The sequence below is a fragment of the Pongo pygmaeus genome, chromosome 4 (genome assembly GCF_028885625.2).
Source record: "Pongo pygmaeus isolate AG05252 chromosome 4, NHGRI_mPonPyg2-v2.0_pri, whole genome shotgun sequence".
Classification (NCBI taxonomy): domain Eukaryota; kingdom Metazoa; phylum Chordata; class Mammalia; order Primates; family Hominidae; genus Pongo; species Pongo pygmaeus.
The window spans coordinates 90,056,823-90,064,527 of NC_072377.2; the positions used below are offsets into that span (position 1 = coordinate 90,056,823).

General features: G+C 34.8%; 1 long non-coding RNA gene across 1 annotated transcript; it reads right to left on the bottom strand.

The window, feature by feature from the left end:
• Window positions 1-298: 298 nt before the first annotated feature.
• LOC134739595 (uncharacterized) lies at window positions 299-7,359 on the bottom strand. The gene is made up of 3 exons (XR_010126410.1): window positions 7,271-7,359; window positions 5,050-5,281; window positions 299-1,740 (listed from the first exon to the last, which is right to left on the bottom strand). It is a non-coding gene; the product is annotated as an uncharacterized LOC134739595 (long non-coding RNA).
• Between the last annotated feature and the right edge of the window lie 346 nt (window positions 7,360-7,705).

Genomic DNA, 7,705 nt, shown 5'->3' on the forward strand with positions numbered 1-7,705 from the left:
GACTATCTTTGAGACGGAGGCTTCAGATAATTTACCATTCTACATTTTTCAAAGCATATGATTTACTTTGAAAATGTTTTATCTAAAAGGTAACTTGAAATCTTTAGATAAAAATCTTCAATCAACCTTTACCTGTTCAACCCAGATGAGCACTTATCTTTCAGACAACTTACCTCAAAAGACATTAGTAGCTTTATAATTGGTACTGAAATCTATAATGCTATTTTAATGACAATTTAATGTCCTTCAATAGGCCCATTGTTTTCAATAGCATAGTAAAAAAATCTCATATTCTGGCAACCACTTTATCTTCTTTTTTCTATTCCAAGCTGTCAGTGCTTCTATTCCTTACTAATTCGGGAAGAGATTTCCAAATCCTTAATTTAAAAAAATTCTCCTCATTAACACCCCCTACAAAACAAACAGAAAGTGCATGCAGATTTATGACCAAAGGGTAGTCTAAATTCTCAAATTCTCACTGCCTTACTACATTTTTATGCATTCTAACCTTCTAATGATTTTTTTTGTAAAAATAGATAATGTACGGGAAATTACTTGATCTAAGCAGCAATTAAAAATATTCACATGATTTTCATTTTCAACAATAAAATTAGATACAAATTTGGGACTGTGTTGGCAATCCTTTGAAATCAGATGACTTGCTTTGGAGATACAGTGCCTAAAAATAATAATTTGAAATTTACAAATGGCTTTGATATCCCGGAAAATATCTCACTTCTGAATCTTCATGTTTATATTCTGTGTTAAAAATGCTATGCTAGTTTTCTTTTTTACTTGTTGATGTTTATTTGTGGCTCCTTAGGTATTCTGTCATTCAGTGTTTACAGCAAATAAACGAAGTCGGTAGTCATTCCTAAATATCCAAGTAGAGAACTTTGGCTTAGAAAACATAAATGAATTACTCCACATGCCAATTTTTCCGACCTAACTCACCTTTCATTTCTAAACCACTTTTATCTTTTTTTTTTTCTTTTTCACATGCATATCTTTTATTTCTTTTTCTTATCTGGTTAGTCTGGCTAAGACTTCCTGTACTATGTTGAACAGAAGTGATGAAGGTGGGCACCTTTGTTTTGTTGGTGGTCTTAGATGGAATATTTTAGGCTTTTCACCATTGATTATAATGTTAGCTATTGACTTGTTGTATATGGCCTTTACTATATTAAGGTATATGCCTTATGTTAGTAATTTATTGAGAATTTTTAATCATGAATGTTGAATTTTGTTGAATGATTTTTTTGAATCTATTGAGATAATCATAAAATTTTTATCCTTAATTCTGTTACTGTGTTCTATTACATTTATTGATTTACATATGTGAAATATCCTTGCATCTCAGGGAAAAAAAAATGTCTGTTGGTCATGGTATGTGATTGTTTTAATGTGCTTCTGAATTGGGTTTGCTGGTATTTTGTTGAGAAATTTTGCATCTATGTTCATCAGGAATATTGGCCTGTGATTTTCTTGTCTTGTAGTGTCCTTATCTGGCTTTGGTTTGAGAGTAATCCAGGACTCCTAAAATGAGTTTGGAAGTGTTCTCCCTCCTCTTCAATTTCCTGAAAGAGTTTGAGAATTGCTACTAATTCTTTAAATGCTTGGTAGATTTCATCCGTGAAGCCATCTGTTCTTGGCTTTTCTTTGTTGGCAGGTTTTAGAAGTTAAATTGTCTCTGTTTGCCGAAGACATGCAGATGACGTTATACATAGAAGACTGCAGAATCTGCAAAATAATGTTACAACTAACTTATCAGTAAAGTTGCAGAATACTAAACTAACATACAAAAATCCGTTGAGTTTATATACATCAACCAAAGACTATCCAAAAAAGAAATTAAGAAAACAATTCCATTTACAATGGCATCAAAAAGAATAAGATACATAGAAATAAATTTAACCAAGGAGATGAAAGATTAGTACAATTAAAACTACAAGGTACTAATAAAATAAATTGGAGAAGACATAAATAAAAGGAAAAATATCCTGTGTTCATCAAGTGGAAGAATTAATAATGTTAAACATCCATACTACCCAAAGTAATTTACAGACTCAGTGCAATCCTGCTATGGTTTTAATGTTTGTCCCCTCCAAAACTCATGTTGAAATGTAGTCTCCATTGTAACAGAATTAAGAGGATGGGAAATTTGACTATGCTTTTTGAGAGGTGGGACCTTTGGTAGGTAACTAGGATTAGATGACAAAATGAGAGTAGAGCATTAGTATCTTTATATGAGAAGAAAGAGACACCTGCACTAGCAAACTCAGCTCCTTTTGCCCTGTGATGTCTTTTGTCATGTTATGAAATAGCACAAGGCCCTCACCAGAAGCCACCCAAATGCAGCCACTTGATCTTGGACATCCTAGCCTCCAGAACTGCAAGAAATAAACCTCTTTTCTGTATAAATTATCCAATCTCAGGTATTCTGTTATAATCAGAGAAAATGGACTAAAATAAATGCCTATCAAAATAACAATGACATTTTTCTCAGAAATAGAAAAAACAATTCTAAAATGTATATGGAAACACAAAAGACCCCAAATAGCCAAAGCGATTGTTTAGTCCATTATCACGCTGTTATAAAGAACTACCAGAGACTGGGTAATTTATAAAGAAAAGAGATTTAGTTGACTCACAGTTCCACATGGATGGGGGTACCTCAGGAAACTTACAATCATGGCAGAAGGTGAAGGGGAAGCAAGGCACATTTTACCATGGCAAAGCAGGAGAAAGAGAGAGAGAGATAAGGGGGAAATGCCACACTTTTAAACTATGAGATCTCATGAGAACTCACTATCATGAGAACACCAAGGGGGAAATCCGCCCTCATGATCAAATCACCTCCTACCAGGCCTCTACCCTGACACATGGGGATTACAATTTGACATGAGATTTGGGTAGGACACAGAGCCAAACTATACCAGCCATCTTTTTGTTTGTTTGTTTGTTTGTTTGTTTTTTTGACAGAGTCTCACTCTGTTATTCAGGCTGGAGTGCTGTGGTGTGATCACAGCTCACTACAGCCTCAAACTCCAGGGCTCAGGTGATCCTCCCATCTCAGCCTCCTCAGTAGCTGGGAATACAGGTGTATGCCACCACACTTGGCTATTTCTTTTGTAATTTGTGTAAAGACAGGGTTTCACCATGTTTCCAGGCTGGTCCCAAACTGCTGGACTCAAACAAGCCTCCTGCCTCAGCATCCCAAAGTGCTGGGATTGCCGATGTAAACCACCAGTATTAGCCCCAAAGCAGTCTTGAGAAAGAAGAACGAAGCTGGAAGAATCACACTTTCTGGTTTCAAGATACATTACAAAGCTACAGTAATCAAGAGAGTATGGTACTGGTTTAAAAAAAAAAATACATATAGACCATAATAGAGAGCGCAGACAACACACCTTGGCAAATACAGTCAACCTCTCTTTGATAAGGAAGTCAAGAATACACAATAGGGAAAGTATAGCCTACTTAATAACTGATGTCAAGAAAACCACATATCCACATGCAAAATAATGACATTGTACCCTTATCTTACACCATATACAAAAATCAACTTAAAGTGGACTAAAGACTCACATGTAATACCTCACATGTAAAACTCCTAGAAAAAAAATAGGGAAAAACCTCATTGATATTGGTCATGGCAATTATTTTTTCAGCTATGACACCAAAAACATTGGCAGCAAAAGCAAAAATAAATGAGTGGTGCTTCATCAAACTTAAAAAACTTCTACTTAGCAAAGAAAACAATCAATGAAATTAAAAGTAACCTATTGAATGAGAGCAAATATTTGCAAACCACATACCTGATAAGACATTAATATCCAAAATATATAAAAAATATACAAATTAATAACAATAAATAAACAAATAAACCAATTTAAAAATGAGCAAAGGACCTGAATAGACATTTTTCTCAAAGAATGCATACAAATGGCTAACAGGTACATGAAGAGGTCCTCAACATCACTAATCATTGGGGAAATACAAATCAAAACCTAAATGAGTTATCACCTCACAGCTGTTAACAATGGCTACTTTCAGAAAAAAAATGAAAGATAACAAGTGTAAATTAGTACAGCCATTATGGAAACAGCATGGGATGCCTCAAAAAGTTACAAGTAGAACTAACATATAATCCAACAGTTCAATCTTATGAGCATATATCCAAAGGAAATGGAATCAGTTTCTTGAAAAGATATCTGTACCCCATGTTCTTTATAACGTTATTTGCAATAAGAGAAAGACATACACTGTTTGATTTTAACTAATTTAAGTTGGAGTTACAAGCTACCAGACACTCTAATATGTCAATTTCTCATAAACATCATCAATATTACAAATATATGCATTATTTTCCTTTAACTTAGCCCCCAAACATAATTTTTGGTGTGCCATTGTCTCTATTTATAACTTTCCTAAAGTTTTCATGTATGAATGTAAGGCATGAATCTGTAAATTAAACAATAACATTGCACAAAGGTAGTGTCCCAGCCTTAGTGTCCTGAATGTGCATATTGACCAAATATATCTTTGATCAGGACATGAAATAGATTCATACCAAAGCTAGTGGTATACCAAACTGAATACTGCTTATGATTCTATAACAGGAAACCCACAATTCACAAAGTGTTTTATCCGTTAACACCTCCTGTTTTTAAGTTACCTGACTGAATTATTAAAATTAGTTGGAGTATTTCACCTTGCCCCCCAACTATTTGCCAATTTCTTTTACTGTTTTACTGAATTTACCTTTCTTAGCTCATCTTAAGACATTTTAATATATTCTTAACTGCCACTAAGAGTAAGTTAAAGGCATTCTATGATATTATTCTAAAAAAATTCTAATTTTGTCATTGAAGTTAAGCAGCATGATTGTTTCCTTTTCAAACTGTTTCCAGTCTGGTAAGGCCACAGTTTTTATAGACATTAAAATGAAATATAATTGAATTGCAAATATCCTTTATTGTATTTATTTGGTTCTAATACCACAACACTAAGAAGAAACTAATGAGCGATGAAACCATGTTTACTGACCTCTTTGGAAATATGATGAAATACTGGATTATGTCCCCATAACAGTGTATATGCAGATACACAATGTTTTACATATTGTTTCACAGATTATGTGAAACTCTTCTATACACTTCATTACAGTGGTTCTCAAAGCATGATGCTGGACCAGCGCTTCAGGACATCTTGTTAGAAATTCTGTCTTGGTGAGCATTTTTTCATGTGTTTTTTGGCTGCATAAATGTCTTCTTTTTCACTGGCCATCAGAGAAATGCAAATCAAAACCACAATGAGATACCATCTCACACCAGTTAGAATGGCAATCATTAAAAAATCAGGAAACAACAGGTGCTGGAGAGGATGTGGAGAAATAGGAACACTTTTACACTGTTGGTGGGAGTGTAAACTAGTTCAACCGTTGTGGAAGTCAGTGTGGTGATTCCTCAGGGATCTAGAACTAGAAATACCATTTGACCCAGCCATCCCATTACTGGGTATATACCCAAAGGACTGTAAATCATGCTGCTATAAAGACACATGCACACATATGTTTATTGCAGCATTATTCACAATAGCAAAGACTTGGAACCAACCCAAATGTCCAACAACGATAGACTGGATTAACAAAATGTGGCACATATACACCATGGAATACTATGTAGCCATAAAAAAGGATGAGTTCATGTCCTTTGTAGGGACATGGATGAAATTGGAAATCATCATTCTCAGTAAACTATCGCAAGAACAAAAAACCAAACACTGCATATTCTCACTCATAGGTGGGAAGTGAACAATGAGAACACATGGACACAGGAAGGGGAACATCACACTCTGGGGACTGTTGTGGGGTGGGGGAGGGGGGAGGGATAGCATTGGGAGATATACCTAAAGTATAATAATAATAAATAAATAAATAAATAATACTTTCAAAATTAAAAAAAAAAAAAAGAAATTCTGTCTTGGGCCCTGTTCCAGATCTACTGAAACAGAAACTCTTGTGGGTAGAGACCAGCAAGTTCTTATATAACAAACCTTTGTGGTGCTTCTGATAAATGCTAAGGTTTGAGAACTATTGTAGAGGGCCAAAATCTGAGTCTTGTATGTCTGAATTAGATCTTAAAGTATTTTCATTCTTTTCTCTTTAGAAGATCCAATGATATCTGACAAAGAATGGTAAAGTAATGATTGCGGTTGTTTAATTCATTAAGAAGAGAACAATTAAATCTACTATAAATTAAATTTGTGAAATTATTAATAACAAGACTATGTAAAACATTTTTTTCTGCTCTTTTTTAACTCTTCATTCAGACTTCTAAATCATAATTCCATTACAACGAAAAGAAAAAGAAAGAATATCAGTAAAACAAATGGTTGTCTGGCCTGTGTTCTATATCAAAGAACTTGAGTTTATTTGGTAAGTATACTTAGGTAGGAGAACAGGATAATTGTAAGAGCTTAGGGGAGCACCATTAGGATATGCTAGTTATATTATATGAAGGATAACTAATTTTATATTTCAAAATAAATCTTATGAACTGATGTATGAAAAATGATATGCCACATTATTAATCGGCCTAGTAACTTCAGACAGAAAAGAAAAACTTCCATTTTTGTTTCATAGTGACTGTCTGAATAGAAAAGTGATTATATACATCACTGAAAACAAAACTGGTAGTTTCAAAAGATCTATCTAACCAGAATATGTTGCTGATTAATAAAGTGTGATGGGGAAGGAGGTGGAGGACAAAGAGAAGAGAAGAACATTTATAAAGAATCTTGGGGAATGACCTTACTTTGTTCTCTTCCTTTTCCCAAATTACCTTCCACCCAGTCAAGGTTGGAGAAAAGCAGCTTCCTGCATGCCTAACCCTCAAGTTGAGTACCCTGAGAATCAGGAGAATCTGGAATTTCTGTTTTTGATTTTAGTTTGATAAGCAGAAGCAACCTCTTAAATATTAAGAAGCCAGTGGAATCTGTTGCAACATATCCAAAGGGAAGATGAGGAAAGAATGTTCATAGATATACTGTGTCTCACCACAAGCACCCTGAGTTCCCTGTTTGGCAAAGAATATGCTGCAATAGTAATTTGACAGTGCAAGTTGACTTGCTGGCTGCTGCCTCCAGTTCTACAAAGAGGTCAATTGTCGAAAAAAGGGAGCTTTATCGTCAGAGACTGTGGGATGAACTTCCTATATAAAGGAAAAGAAGCAGTGGCTGCTTGGTAGTAACTACTTCAAATGAGCACCTGGCCAGAAAAAGGATATATCCACGCTGACCACCTTGACAGGGTAGCTGTGAGGATGGACTCAGAGAAGATGTTGAACAAAATCTGAAAGAAGAAAAAAAGTGGTTTAAAGAAATCCCTATTTTCTAACTAACTTTTTTTCCAGCAAATATTTATGGAGCATTTACTACACATATCATGTATTCATAGCACATAACATGATATGCCCACTTAGTAACCAAGAAATGGAAATACAAAACCCTGTGAATTATTAATTTTAGATATCACAGAGGAATTAATTTATCTCAGTGTCAGTGAGATCTCATGAAGTACAGCCAATTAAGAAGTAAAAGATGGGCCAGGTGTGGTGGCTCACGCTTGTTATCCCAGCACTTTGGGAGGCCGAGGTGGGTGGATCATGAGGTCAGGAGATCGAGACCATCCTGGCTGACATGG